Source organism: Anabrus simplex, chromosome 3 (assembly GCF_040414725.1).
Source record: "Anabrus simplex isolate iqAnaSimp1 chromosome 3, ASM4041472v1, whole genome shotgun sequence".
Lineage (NCBI taxonomy): Eukaryota > Metazoa > Arthropoda > Insecta > Orthoptera > Tettigoniidae > Anabrus > Anabrus simplex.
In genome coordinates this window covers 419,332,249-419,348,627 of record NC_090267.1, presented here as the reverse complement: position 1 = coordinate 419,348,627, position 16,379 = coordinate 419,332,249, and positions in this window count along the sequence as shown.

The window sequence follows — 16,379 nt, the reverse complement described above, 5'->3', positions numbered from 1 at the left end:
GTGGCACACGACAACACGTTCTACAATGACTGTCGGCTGAGAAATCACGGTACGAAGTGGGCCATTCGCCAGCGCCGTGTCCCATTTACCGTTCGCTACGTGCGCAGCACAGCGGCGCATTTCACATCATGAGCATACCTCAGTGACGTCAGTCTACCCTGCAATTGGCATAAAGTTCTGACCACTCCTTCTTGGTGTTGCATTTGCTCTGTCAGTCAGTGTATATAATTACCGGTAAGGTGAGGAAGTATATACGATGAGTAACGCATGCTTGATAGCAGTGGCGATCTGACGGAATGAAACCTAGCGCAGCTATCACCCTGGTCCCAGCACCTATCGGACATGGGACGAGGGGAGAGGGACGAGAGTCTGGGCTGCAATATCAGTCTCCGATGCCTTGCTCTCAGAAATACGTGCGACGTTTTTCTCAGTGCTTTCAAGTTTTGTAAATGGAACAATATGTCAGATGCTTACATTATAATGTGCTTTACAATTCCATCCTCCTCAATTGATGTTTGGTCTTCACCGATAGCCTTGGTAGCCCTCAGTATACGCCACTGAGTAATATCATCAACTAGTGGCGGCGATAAGGACCCCGCTGACCCCGCGGGGCGGGGGGGGGGGGGGTGGCATGGCTTGTGAGGGGGCCATGACTGTTTCTTAATTCAGTAGCTTAAGATTGATTTTTATATATTGATAAAGCTACAGCACACGACACAGTATTATTTGTATTACAGGCGGTTATTCCAAATTTAAGCCGTCATAGTGCAGAGCTTCTCTCGTCAATAGGAGTACGGTAATTATTTTTGAAAAAAGGTAGGTTTCCCAATCTGTTCCAATAATAACCATCCCTTGCTGCCGCTCACAATAATCAACACGGCGTTTGAAGTAATTAGCCAGTTCTGAGAGCCCAGTAGTCAGTGAAGATGAGATAACAAAGACATACTCCTTATCTAAACTTTAAATACTGAAGTCAAATACACTGTAGACAATACTGGGCACTTCCGTATTCTCCCATACTAAACTGAGAGACATGTTGATAGTAGCGCGCCTGAAGCCTGACCTTAAACATCAGGCGTCAAATTTGAAACTACACGATTTGCATGTTAAAATTGATAGAAATAATGAAAGTAAATAATGAGTTTTGCTTTGTTCTACTACGAGAGTTGAATGTTAGTACTGATAAATAATGAAACTCAACAATGATTTCGTTTTGTCCGAATCCTTGGCTGAATGGTCAGCGTTGAGGCCTTCGGTTCAGAAGATTCCGGATTCGATTCACGGCTGGATCGGGGATTTTAATCTATCTAATTAATTCTCTGCTGTTGCCTGTAATGTTAGGGTTGTGAATCAGGGTTCGGCGTGAGCTTTTCGAAGTTCAGTCCTTCTTTGATGATGATGATGATGATGATGATGCTTGTTGTTTAAAGGGGCCTAACATCGAGGTCATCTGCCCCAGGCCTTCTTTTGGAGGATCACAGTTGAGGAAGTCTCGGAAGTAGTCAGCCAGAATTGTGCAGTTCTCTTTGGTGTTCGTTTCTAATATTCCATTTGCTCGACGGAAACATAAATATGGTGGTTGATAACTGCGTAAATTCTCATGGAAGGTCATGTAAACATTCCTAGTGTTGTTTTTGAGGAATTCTTGCTCGATTTCTATTAGTCTGTTTTTGTCATGCGCTCGTTTCTCCCAGCAGCTTATTTTTGAGGCAGTTTTCGGCACCTTTTAGAAAGCCTCCTATTTTTTAAGTTGTTTAATGTCCATTCCACTGATTCCACGATTTCATCCGGTCATCAATGGTTTTATCACAGGTCGTGTTTCACCATGCGTTTTCGTTTCCTAGGAGGCTGTCCTAACTTCAGGGCTGATGTTTGAAGTGTTTTACGTAGGTCTGGCCAGCCCTTGGGATCCTGCTCTCATATGTCTTGTAAAAAGGTGTTGATGTTCTGTTTAAGGCATTAAGGTGCCCGTACACTTGAGAGTAAATACTGGCGAGAACCTCTCGATAGCAGTTACTCGCCAATGGACACAGTGCCGAGAGCACCTAACGGAAATTCGCTCGCAACTCTCAGAGAGCTAACTTGTCTCAACGTGCTCGCTAGTCGACACGTACTCCCCGGCTCTCTCCCAGATTAGCTCTCCAGATACGAACTGTGTTCGAATTGTGGCGAAGCTATCGAGAGCTTGGTTCTATTTTCAATTTCAAGATGACTAAAAATTGGTCACTGGAGGAAACAAAACTGTTGATTGAAATGTATGAAAGTCGAGAAAATTTGTTCCGTGGCTTAGGCGGCAGCGCGCCGGCATCTCACCGCTTAGTTCCGTGGTTCAAATCCTGGTCATTCCATGTGAGATTTGTGCTGGACAAAGCGGAGGCGGGGCAGGTTTTACTCCGGGTACTCCGGTTTTCCCTGTCATATTTCATTCCAGCAACACTCTCCAATATCATTTCATCTGTCATTCATTAATCATTGCCCCAGAGGAGTGCGACAGGCTTCGGCAGCCGGCACAATTCCTATCCTTGCCGATAGATGGGGCTTCATTCATTATATCCCGACCGGTCAAATGACTTGAAACAGGCTGTGGATTTTCATTGTGAAATGTACCGATTACCGTGACTGAAGAAACATAAAAGCTTCAGAGGAAATAGGAGTGAAGTTTTCGTGTTCGGGAGCTGAAGTTCAAAGGAAACTTCAGAACTTAAGGAATCAAGTAACTTAAGTCTGTTTAATAAAGGTGAATTAAGGGTAAATTGTTAGTTTATATTTTATTATAATCACATCAATTTGCATGGAAATAAATATATTTTAATGAATGTAGCTTGGTTATTATTATAATAACAAGTATATAATATATATACAATATTTAACCTCTAATGTGGTGCTCTCTATTGTTCAAGGTATCTCAAGAATTGAACAAAAAAATGAAAAACAGAAAAAGCGGTAGCGGGACAGATGACAATTACCGAAGTAGATTTTTCTTTTTTTTACATAGAATAATCACAGCTGCTGCAACTTGTCAGTAGTAGTATACATTTCGACTACTCTCCACTCTCTACAGGTGCACAAGTGGACAGGGTGTGACGAGAACTCGTGAAAGCTATCTTGATTCCTTAAGTTCTGAACTTTCCTTTGAACTTCAGCTCCGGAACACGAAAACTTCACTCCTATTTCCTCTGAAGCTTTTATGTTTCTTCACTCAGTCACGGTAATCGGTACATTTCACAATGAAAATCCACAGCCTGTTTCAAGTCATTTGACCGGTCGGGATGGAATGAATGAAGCCCCATCTAGCGGCGAGGATAGGAATTGTGCCGGCTGATAGTTATTCGGGCCGAAATTAACTTTCAAATGGACAACAACCTGAGAGCGGATATCGAAAGTTACTCTCCAAGTTAATCTTAAATGGAAACCCACCCTTATGGGCCAACTCTCAGAGATCTATTGTGTTTAGGTCTTGGTCGGTTGGATTGGAATCTCCTTTTGATTTGTGATACATAGCTGTCCGAGTCGACAACTCCCGTACGTACTCTGACATTTTGGATCTCGCCCATATTCTTTCTGGAGATTGCAACGTGATCAATCTGGAATTCCTCTAATAATGCGTTCGGTGATTTCCACGTTCTCGTTTTGTGTGGAGGTCTCACAAAATACGTAGACACGAGTTTCAGAGCGAAAGTTCTACAAAAGTCTATGAGGCGTTCTCCGTTCTTATTCGTCCTCCGATCTTCCGAATAATGGCATACAATCAATTTGTGTTTCCTCTCTTCTGCTAACCAGTACGTTAAAATCACCTACTCAAATTTTCACGTATTTTTGGAATATTGCTAGTGGTTTCTTCCGAGAGTTCCCAGAAGGCTTCAACTTTCTGTGAGTTTTTCTTATTGTCAGTGTTTGTGGGAGCGTGGGCGTTGAACAAGGAGTAAGTTTTGTTGCTCGATTTCATGGCAAGTACTGAGATTCTTTCAGATCAGTAGCGGCGATTGGGTATTAATTGTGTGTGTGTGTGTGTGTGTGTGTGAGGGGGGAATATACAGACAACAAAAAGTTCATGGGTTAGTGGGATATAGCGGGCGTGGGGGGGGGGTGGAGGAAAACGGCGTGGTGTATGCATGTAAACTGAAAAAACCCTCAAGTGGAAATTATTTATGCTCTCTGAGCTAATTTCCACAGAGAGGTAAATGTTTTACCAACTTAAGTGTGGCAATAATTTGAGATTCTGATTCAGTAATAGACTATACAATAAAAATTTCACCAAAGGAACAATATATACATCTATTACAATTAAATAGAAGTACGGCGTGATTATGCAATTAAAATAATTTAGTATTTGACTAGGCCTATACACTAAGAAACTAATAGACAGTAAAGAGACTTCTAGACGGACGAATGTGCGCGGCAAGTCTTTGAATCATACCTCAGTGTCCATGTACTTGGCAAAAAATTTACACCCCTGGTACCCTTTCTCACAGCATATGTAAAGTCCCCACTACTTGCTGTGGCGCTATGCAAGTCAGTTAGCCGCGACGAGCAACATTTTGTGCGTATTTCCGCTAATAATTAACGAAAAGTAAAGAATTTCACCTGAAATTTTTTATTGTATAGTCTATTATTGAATCAGAATCTCAAATTATTGCCACACTTAAGTTGGTAAAACATTTACCTCTCTGTGGAAATTAGCTCAGAAAACAGGGCTTGTACAACGTGCTTTTATTAAAAAAAAAAACTCCTATATTCCTAGTTTCAGACGGCTAAAATGGAATAATTTTTTCTCCACAAAGTGTGTGTGTGTGTGTGTGGGGGGGGGGAACTGCACCCCCCCCCCTCGCCCTCCTTTGTTGCCGCTACTGTTTCAGATAGGGATATAATGTCAAGTACTGAATTGATGACTGTTTTTCGTACCGGTACCGCGGAGGCTATCCCTAGTTATGATAGGTTCCCGTGGATTCTTATGGCAGGTATACCTTTAAATATCCTGTACTATTCAGTCGAAATTATTATTATTATTAATAATAATCTATATATTAAGAAATTGATGAAAACTGAAGTCAGTCAGTACGGCCATTCTATCCGGTCGATTTCCTTCATTTTTTAAAACTGAAAGGTATTCATGCACAGATTTGTCATCAGGCACTATAAATCACTTAACTTTCGCCTTCCTCAAATTATTTGATTTTTTCAATTTTTTGTCTCTTTGAAGCTATTATATCTTTGGCTCTAATTGAGGTACGGAGTTCGTTTTGACCTAAGAACACTCAGTGGATCAAGATCTTTCATTTCAGCTCTTAACTATTCAAATTAGTTGATTCTGAGGAAAGTAATGAGTGCACATTAAATTTGACGTCCCATTTCTTCAACATTTTTTTTTTTTTATCATTGAAGCAATTAAATCTTTCGTTCTAATTGAGGTGCGCAGTTCGTTTTGGTCTAAAAACACTCAGTGGATCAAGTGCCTTCTTTTGAGGTAATAACTACTTAAATTGGTATATTCTGAGAAAAGTTATGAGTACATTTGTCTGCATGACGAAGATCATTCAAGGACTTTTCAACAATTCAGCGACCGGGCGAGTTGGCCGTGCGCGTAGAGGCGCGCGGCTGTGAGCTTGCATCCGGGAGATAGTAGGTTCGAATCCCACTATCGGCAGCCCTGAAAATGGTTTTCCGTGGTTTCCCATTTTCACACCAGGCAAATGCTGGGGCTGTACCTTAATTAAGGCCACGGCCGCTTCCTTCCAACTCCTAGGCCTTTCCTATCCCATCGTCGCCATAAGACCTATCTGTGTCGGTGCGACGTAAAGCCCCTAGCAAAAAAAAAAAAAAAAAAAAAACCAATTCAGCGCGTAGTGTTGTTCCAAGGAGCGTTTAATTCAATTTCTTTGTGTGATGTATTTTCAAGTGTTTTGTTGACATAATATTACATTCTATTACCGCAGCAGATCATGTGCTTTATTTCATTAAGTCGGAACTTTGCAAATACATCCGTGAGGATAGTAACGAACAACACCATACATTGTACATTGCGGACGGAGCCAGCGCGAAACTGCTAATAATAATAATAATAATAATAATAATAATAATAATAATAATAATAATAATAATATTTGCTTTACGTCTCACTAACTACTTTTACGTCATCGGAGACGCCATGTTGCCGGGATTTAGTCCCACCGCAGTTCTTTTACGTGCCGGTAAATGTACCGACACGAGGCTGACGTACACGAGCACCTTCAAATACCACCGGACTGAGCCAGGATCGACCCTGCCAAGTCGGGGTCAGAAGGCCAGCGCCTCAACCGTCTGAACCACTCGGCCCAGCGAAAGGAAAATAAAAAATATGAATGATATGAAAAAAAAAGTGTAAAACCTATACTTTAATTCCATTGAGGGTTTACAGTGTAACTAAATTTCAACATTTACTTTTTACTTGTCTTCCTTAGTTACTGACTCATTTAGTTAGGAGCTTGTACATGGCTCACTTTCAAAATAGATCACGGCGGGGGGGGGGAGGGGAAGAATATGTTTGCACATGCTTGGGCCAGATATCTTCCTACGTTGAGGCATCGCCCTCTACTATGACTGGGCTAATACGCCTTCTCATTCCCCCAGTCACACATGTAAACGAGCGAACACTGCGTAGTTACAAGTTCAGGCGCTTGGAGCGCTGAGAAGCTGACCTTAGTCTGCTTGACGAGACACGCTCAGTGATCATTGCTAATAGTGCTGGTGTAGTTTGAGCCAGTGTTTACCTTATTTGGCTTGTTTCGTTGGTCGTGAACCGTTTTAATGTTTATGTACATAATATTATTTACAAGTGTGTGCCTTGATGTGAGATGGAAAGCAGATCGGCAAGTGGGATTTGATTTCATGAATTTACTTTCAATGAATAACGTCATAAATGGTTAAATGTTACTTCAGAACAGAATTTCTCGTCGAATTTCAATTCAAGATCATCGAAACGATACGTTTGCCACACTGAATAAATCTACACTTTCAGGCTATGGAGGAGATATAAACTGCGGGACTGGAATACCACTCTTAGTAAAGGAGCGCCTCTTAGCAGAAAGTCAGTGCCTAAATGAAGAAGAGAGATTGTGCTTATTGGTAGTCCATAAAACAGCAGTTGTTAGACTATATGACAAGAAACTCGACACCTTATTTCAACAGTAAGACGCTTCATTCCATGTTGAGCGAATAAATAATACTCAAGATGATTGTCGTGCAAGCGAAAGTAGAAATCGAATTGCCCTTGTCAATAACATTTTCTGTTTTATAATTTCTGCTGTGACTACAAAATAAAGGTTACAGCAGCATTTTTCTTGTTTAAGAGGCTTTTAGGTATAGATCTACATACTTTAACGCTCAAAACAATACAGGAATTCGAAGCTTGCGGTTTTTTCGTGTTGCGCATTGTGAGTGACAATCATAAGACACTTAAACAGAAAAGTGTGTGAATATACAGTATTTACTACCTACCGTTAACATTATTTTGCACAGCTTTTCCGCTGCGGAGGGGTACGTTCTTCACTGAATTTCTTTATTAAGGTGTAAGGTGTGATTCAAATATGTGATTGGCTGTATATATTTGAACAGAAATATACTAAACACTTAACGTGTGCTTTAATGAACAATCGTGTTTCAATGCCAGCGAAGCAGTGCTCGGTGGTAGAAATGGGAACTAGGCCCATATCGCTCATATTGCTCTACTGGGAAGGTGTATTAGCGTAGTCATAGTAGAGGGCGATGTTTGAGGCCACTGTATACCGATGCTTACAGCCACAAATTTGCGCTCCTGTAAAGTTCTTTCGGGCAGGTTTTAATGTTTTTCTGGATTTCCGAAAAGTTTTAGCACATTAAACGGATAAATGTAAGTCATTTCGATAGATTTAACCTTCCTCTGTCTAAATATGATGCACATTTTATTATGTTACCATTCCTCGCCGAGTGATTCCCCCCTCCCCCGATTTTGACCCAATTTACCGAATGACTTGGGGTAACTTTGGGACAAATCATTTTCCAGGCTAAAACAATGGAGGAAAAAGAATTGCCCCAATGTTTCATTAGTAACACAACCTGTGTTGGCTCAACTACAATGATATGCAGTAATAGTAAAACAGACATTATGGAAAAATTAAAAGATTAAACGCATTAAAGAAATTTACAAACGCATGAATAACCTCAACACTGGTTTCATATAAAACAAATAAATAGACATACAATCACGAAAAAATGCAAAATAAGTAAAAATAAATGCATGTGATAAAATTCAGTCCCGTGCATATAGTCTGAACTTCTTAACATACAAAAAGCGCCTCCATGACCAATTTGCTCGGGTAGACAGACAGACTGATGATGTGTATGACACTACAGCAAATTTAGCACATCTTCCTCGGGCCACTTCCACTTGTTTCCGGATTTTGCCAAGGAAGAGACCATGGCGCCCTTCACTGTTGTTTTTGTGATCCATCCCGGATACAGTTCATCTTCGTATGTAACAAGTACATACCTCTAGTGATGGGAAACGCTCTCGCTCGAGACTCTCGCGAGAATCTCGAGGCCAATTCTCCTGTGCTGCGACCTGTGCGACGTTGCAGTAACTACGAGTGTAAGCTTGATAGTATATCAGCAGTTATTGCGTGAAATAACATTATCATAATATGAAAACGCGTGTGCCAATAAATTTTGTCAAAAGCCTGGAAAATTACAGCATATTCAACTATGAACCCCACGAACCTACTACGCAGGCGTAGTAGGGGGGAGGTGATATTCCCACGTGGCGGATACCAGGTGGCGGATAGGGGGTCCTAACCGGCTTGCCGGTGGACTTGAGCGAAATAAAATAACTCTCGAGGACCAAACACAAAACCCTCTGTGGGGGGGGGGCAGACGAAGAATACACCCACGGTATCCCCTGCCTGTCGTAAGAGGCGACTAAAAGGGGCGACCAAGGGACGATTGAACTAGAACCATGAAACTACTTGTGATTAGTACCATCACGCGGGGAACACCATGGATCGGCTCTACTTGCGAGTAGAACCACTATGTTACATACACAATAGATTTGTGTTTAGTAGCAGCAGAGAGCGGTTCACTGTGGGTTTACAGTACCTGTGATTAGTACCACTATATGCGGAACACCATGAGCTTACGTTGCCTGTGATTAGTACCATTATGTGAGAACTACCACCAGTCTGGGCGTTGCCTGTGTTTAGTACCGCTATATGAGTGACGCTGTGGGTCTGCGTTGGTGATTAGAACACATTATATAAAATACCCCACGGGAATACTGGCGCTTGTGATTATTACACCTATGTGGGGAACATCATGGGTTTGCGTTGCCTATGAGTGGTGCCATTATGTGATAAACACCATAGGCCTACGTTACCTGTGTGACTTAAAATACTTGTGAGTAGTACCATAATGTGTGGAACACCGTGAGTCTACGTTACTTGTGATTAGTACCGCAACATGTGAAATACTATGGTTCTACTTTACTAGCGATAAGTACCATTATGAGAGGCCGTTGACCTGAATTTTGGCCCCCTGTAGACAACAAGCATCATTGATTCAGGATTGTGCTTTGGGAGCAGTCCCTTGGTAAGTAATATTATTGCTCTAAAATAGTTTCTGGGAAGGTGGGGTTTTGCGGGTCGGACCCATTGATTGTTTTAAGTTGACTGAATTCTAGTCAGCGGATAGATTTTGGAATTATTTTTAACTTTCAGTATTGTGAGTTGGATCCGATGATTATTTTAAATTCATATTCATCCGTTCATTTTTCATCTTCATGTTTTGAATTCTGATCAGTGGATGAATTTTAGTTTTTTAAATTTTCATTTCATTTCGTCTCATTTCTTACCATTAGGGGCCGACGAACTTTATGTTAGACCCCTTTACACAACAAGCATTATCATCGTCATTATCATCATCATCATCATCACCAACTAATAACCCCTTAATACCATTAACGAAAGTGAAAACACAATGTCAGTATCTTAAACTGTTCACGACTTATTTGAGGTGGACATCTTATGCGAATTACCCTGCATAATTTGTAACTGTAGATAGGATGTACACCTACCTGGATACCTCGCAATTGTTTTCGATAGTATACCTTCTTGTGATGCAGGCCTGGCTGAAGGTGTTCTCTGTGACGATTCCCCTTCAGCGATATTATGTGCTTATAAGTGCTGGATCATCCCGAAGTATTTCTGCTGACGTATTTTACTTTTTTGAATAAAGAACACAGTGGACTGTGCTATGTGGCATCTCTTCAAAATAACCTACACCCACGATTTATGTTGCATTTCAGACATCGTCTTAAAGTTGTTGTGTACAATTAGACAGAATTACACATTGCACCATCATATACCGGAATACCTTATTATGACGCGAGTACCCTATAACATTGTAAGGAGCCATTTCCTTCGTCACTAAATATCGGTAAACACAACCAGTGGTCATATGATATTGAATATGGGGTCTGATAACAATGTACACCTACCTGTCGAAAGAACTAGAAAAAAAACCTCGGGCATTTTAGATTACACGTTTCATTCATGCGCAGTAGTGGTTGTGTATACAGCAAGGCGCATCTTGCCCCGTCTCGAGTTTGAATAATGCACGCCTCTAGTATTCAGGTAGATATACCTACAGTAGCAGTCAGTTTCTGTACTTAATCTACTCATTCGTGTACTTACAACTGCACACAATGCCAGAATTCATATCCTTTATAATTATGTTATACTGCGTCAAAATAGATCTATCTATGTAGAATTCTTTTGGCGTGTGGCCTCCGGAGAGGCCTGATGCAGGTCTTTTGAGTTGACGCTGTATAGGCGAACTGCGTGTCTGTGAGGATGGGCCTTACCTATAATGAATTTTAATGATGAAGACACACACAGCCCCCGAGCGATTGGAGTTAACCAATGAAGGTTAAAATTCTCGACCCGGCCGGAAATCGAACCCGAGACCTTCTGGACCAAAGGCCAGCACGCTAACCATTTAGCCATAGAGCCGGACTATGTAGAAATGAAAGAAATGAACGCCCTGGTCGCTTGTTGACACGTATTTACGGAGTGGAGGAGGCCCATGAATGGCTATTCGCATACACTGCACAAACAACATTCAGTTCCGTCTACCTGTAGGCCTACGACACATTTGCACCACACAATGCGGGGACAACGCTCTCGAGATCCCGTGTATCTGATAGTAATATACCGAGAAATAGAACTTATGATTAGAGAAACCTACATTTGGTTTAATCTTTCACAAGCAAGAACAGAACAAGAAAATTTATGAGACAGTTAATTGTGGAGTGAAGCCTCTGCGCATACTACAAACTAGTGCAAAAGTCATGAAGGAATGATCTTAGACCACCGGAAAGAGTTAAAATTACACTTTTCATAAGATCACTATTACACTGCTGAATGTTGTATTCCATGTACTGTGATAAATGAAATAGAATTTATCTTATACTAGCTGATGTACACGTGCTTCGCAATGGAATTCTACATTGCATACATATTTCTAAATAAAGTAGTGTACAGGTTGTGAATAAGATATGATTAAATTACATAACTCTTAGCGTTACTAGAGAAACATGACAGCAATGTCATCATACGTCGTTTCTCATTTGAAGACCGTTTTATGGAGTTTACGTTGTTTTGGCAGGCCCACTTGCCTATTGCTAGTCACAATGAAGTTGGGGAGTTTTCACTATGATGGCAGGTCCCCTTCCCTACTGCCATTCACAATTGAGTTGGGCATTTTTTATTATAATGGCATACAGATAATTATTAGAGAGTCGACGAAATCGAAGGAGAAAACGAAATAAGACAATGCACCAAGACAAATTCCAACTAAAATAAAATAATGACGTCAGTATTCTTGTTAAAATACAGTATTAACAGATTGGAATGTCGTGGTTAAAAGCAATGCTTTCGTACGAAATGCTCGATCAAATTCAAAACAGCACAGTTTCTCATTTTTCACCAAGTACTGTGCTAGGCTGCCGTTCAAACCATGCCAAGTTCCACAGCTGGAATGACCCAGCCACAAATAGCGCTTAACACTGCTCTGCGGCTGTCCGTTAAGTGAGCAACCTCCCCATTCCTATAACAATAACATTATAAAATGTCAGGGACAGAATAGCTGGAAACTGTGATGAGCCAGTGTGTCGCATACCAGTAGTTATCAGACCATGTATGAACCAGAGAAATGGCATGCTAAAAAAGAAAAAAAAGAAAATGACTTACCTCCCCCGTTACTTCCCACCAATATTTACGCAGGCTATTCTATTAGAGTAGTTAACTCCCTTAGCTCACGCGGCACTCAACAATAATGCATCTGTCCGATGTGAGCGGCAGCAGGAGAGACAAAGCACATCACAACAAACAATAGCCAATGCAGTGTTATCGTTGATTAGTTTTATGGGCTTCCAATATTGTAGGCCTTCACATTTAGTATTCTTCCGACTCTCTGAAATTAGAGCACCCAATATAAAAAAGAGTCTTTCTCCTTATTTTTCAAGTGATCATTCCTTCATGATTTTTTCATTTTAATAGAGTCATCTTCATAATTATTCTTGTCGATGTGGGCTTATGATCACGCGTTTTTTAACCTAAAGAAACTACCACCATCGCCAGTTAACACGACTGAACAACATCTCTATGTTAACTGTGTTCAGTGTTGATATGGACTAAGCAACAAAAATCTAAGTTAAGCTGAGAATTGGAGGACAGGCCTTCACCTGAACTACCATTTCACCCTATAGTGCCTTATTTCCGAGTTTACATACCGATTTTCATTAAATTTTCTCGTAGCTCTGGGTTGGTGTAGACAACGTAACAAAAGTGTAAATCATGAATATCTCGGTTACTATAGCCGGTACGGCAAAAATGTATAGGATGTAAATGATCTAAAATTGTATTTTATATAACTTTGGTTACAGGTATGCAATATTTATCGATAGAACCACTATTTCCAGCCTAGTTAAAACCTTTTTTCCCTACCTTTCCAACTGCCATCTTTGTTCTTGCTTCTCGTCACTCTCTCGTTCTCTCCTTCTACCTCCCTTGCATCATTCTTTGACGTTTTATTGTCATCCTTCCTTACCTTATCTTCTAAACCTTTATTTATTTTTCCCCACAGGTCCTTCAGGCTTTTGCTTCTCTCCTTGATCATAGAGTCTCTCTCTTTCTATTCCTCCTCAGGTCAACAATCACTGTATCCGTTTTTTCTTTAAGAACACTATCTGCTAGCACTTCCTGAACCTCCGAACCTGATTTTTCACTCATACTACACTACACTGCACTGATTTCTTGCCTCGACGCCTCAGCCAGCGTAACCACGTTTCCTCCCTCATCTTGAGCGTTCTCCTGTCTGTCTCTTGGCCGCTTCGTCCGTTCCTCCTTCTGTTTGAGCTCTTCCTCCATACCTTTTAGTTTTGTCACAGACCAAACTCTCCACCAGACACCATTTGATACCACCAGCCTTTGATCCTTAATAAATGTTCTAAGACCTTGATGTCTAGCTCTACCTAGATTAAAAAAGAAAATGATTTTTCATGTTCTCGATCCCTTTCCTTTCTAAGTCTTTGTTTACCCAAATCATTTCACCTTGTAAGTTCTTTGGGTTTTTAGCACTATTTCTACCATTCTGGTTGAGATTAACTTCACTTTAATTGGTCTCCTACCCTTCACTTTCCCTACTCCTTCAACATCGTCTATATCAACTTCACTGAAGTTTATTTTCAGTTTATCTTGGACAAGGTCCACCACTTTATATATAAGGTTCACTTTAGTTTCAATCCGTTCTTCCTGTAACCCATAAATATATACAGGGTGAACCGAAATTCGCGCACTTGGGCGTCGCAGCGCGACTCCTCACATGCAAGCAATAAAAAAATGTCTCTCACTAAAGTTCGTCCTGCGAGTATATCCGGCAGAAAAGAGGACGTTGAAGAGTGGCAATCTGGGAACACTGTAATCACATGTAGGGTAACTACCTCTGTCAGCCCGAGCGCGCCAATTTCGGTTCATCCTGTATATATTTCTTCATCCTTTCTTGGTTAACGTTACTTAACTTCTTCTTTAGAGAAACCACTTCCTTTTCCAGATTTTTCACCTGCTCCCTAAGCACTCCAGTTGCACTCTCATTATTTTCTATTTTTTCCATGACTCCGTACTGTTCCTTGAACCATGCCTTCATATCTTCAAATCCCTTTGCTTGTTCCTTTCTCATTTCCTTTACCAGTTCATCTCCAGCATTTGTTTTAACAGCGTTCCCTATCAGCTCCTTAATTCTCTCCCAGTCCTCCCAGCTCATGTCAGGGCCCGGATTCATCTCCACGCCTCCTATGATTAGTAGCATGGTTATCACCGCCATCTTCCCCAGCTCTCCCTTGTTCGCCGCATATCCTGCCGTCTTCTTCTGCCTTCGCTGCCAGCTCCCGATCGCCCGCCGATATTGCTCAATGCCTATCAAGTGACACAGCACTCACCATTCGACACGTCCAGCATGGTTGCTTGCTCAAGTTGTACTGGATAGGGCCACTAATAACATAGATATTCGAGAATTACATGTTAGGTTTCCTCTAAACTACCATTTCACCCAGAGTGATTAAAATTATTTATAGCCTAGATTGTAGTGCCTTATTCTCGGAGTTTCCATACCGATTTTCATTAAATTCTGTCCAGCTATTTTCTCGTAATGCGCGTAGATACATACATACATACATACATACATACAGAAATGTCAGAAAATTAAAAATTGCTTTTCCTTCTTACTGTGGACACGACCGATACAGAAATACCATTCTTGTTTAATTCTGAGCAATGTACAGGCAAAACTCTACGTTAAGTGAAGTTCAACACGCTGTTAAGGTGTTTGAATGAGAACTAAGTGACCTCACCAAACTCTTGGAAATTCTCACAAACCTCTTAATAACAGAATATTGTTCCTATCTGTAAGAAATTATATTTTGTCTGATGACATAGAAAAACACCCTGATCCTTCACAATACCTCGCATACTCATTCGAAAAAGGATTATTTGAATCATCTCTTACATTAAAAGACCACCAATGCTTGAAGGTGAGGTGTGAATATTTGTACGGAATTATGACAAAGAATTCCGTACAATTTTAAAGTAATTGAAAAAATGCGTGTGATGAGTGTACGAGAAATACTTCATGAACGTAAATCCACGGAAATTGCTGAAACAGCAGAGGGGTTGTTGGGCTTTGAAAAAACAGAGATCGATCAAGTTGTTCACCAATGGCGCAACACAACCAAATAAAATGGGATAATACGGAAGAAACAGTAGGCATTTGGTGAAGTCAGACAATATCCCGGTGCCGCATATAGAAATAAATCTGGGCCGATGACCTTCGATGTTAGGCCCCTTAAAACAACAAGCATCATCATCAGCAGCATATAAATAAATTTAGCAGTCTGTGTGATTTTCGGTCACGTTGCTATACCTACCGCATTCCAATGTCGAAGTGGTGCGACTTTTCTAGTTACATGAACATTGTTAAAACAAAGTTACGCAATCATCTCAATCTAGATACTTCAAATACGATTTTGACACTTCGAAGTGTTCGAAGATTGTTTGGTAAATGTTGCCATTCCTATGAACTCTCAAAAGAGGTACCAATATTATTTGGAAATATGGCAACTTTTTCGGCTGCGTCCTCCTCCCCACAACCATATGTTTCAACCTGTGCATAATTTTCAGACGCAGAATTTGTAAGTTCAATTCGGGATTTATTATATAGTGTAAAAACCAATATAGGATATTTAAATTTAGCGGCATTTCTAGCGACTTTTAACGTTTTGCTTAGTGACTGTCTAGCGACTTTTTTCATTAAGTTAGCCACTGAATCTAGTTATGAGTAGGTACAACTGATAAGCTTGGATACTGGGTTTCTATGCCAACAAAGGTAAATTTGGAATACTATGAAGGATTCGGTGTTTGGCCGTTGTGAAGTGCACACGCATCTACCCGGTCACTGGTGAAGGGGAATTGGTTTTTCGTCTGTAGATATTTAGAGTGTTTTGTCTGTGTGTGTAGTTTTGTAGTTATTCCCTTGTACTTGTATAGCATAATAGTGTAATCATATCTCTAGATAATGGAGAAGGTAATTTAGGGATATCTCCCGATACGGTATTAGGAAATTATACAAATAATGAGGACTTTTTAATGGACGATCATACTAAGTAAGTTATGACAACATATTTAAATATTTTAAGTAATCCAAAGATAGCTAAAGAAAATTCTAGTACTTCAGTAGTAAGATTGATCAATGAGGTTGCATTTACGTCCCAAAGACCCAACCTACAGGGACACAATTATGATCAGGGTGTATATACTTCCGTA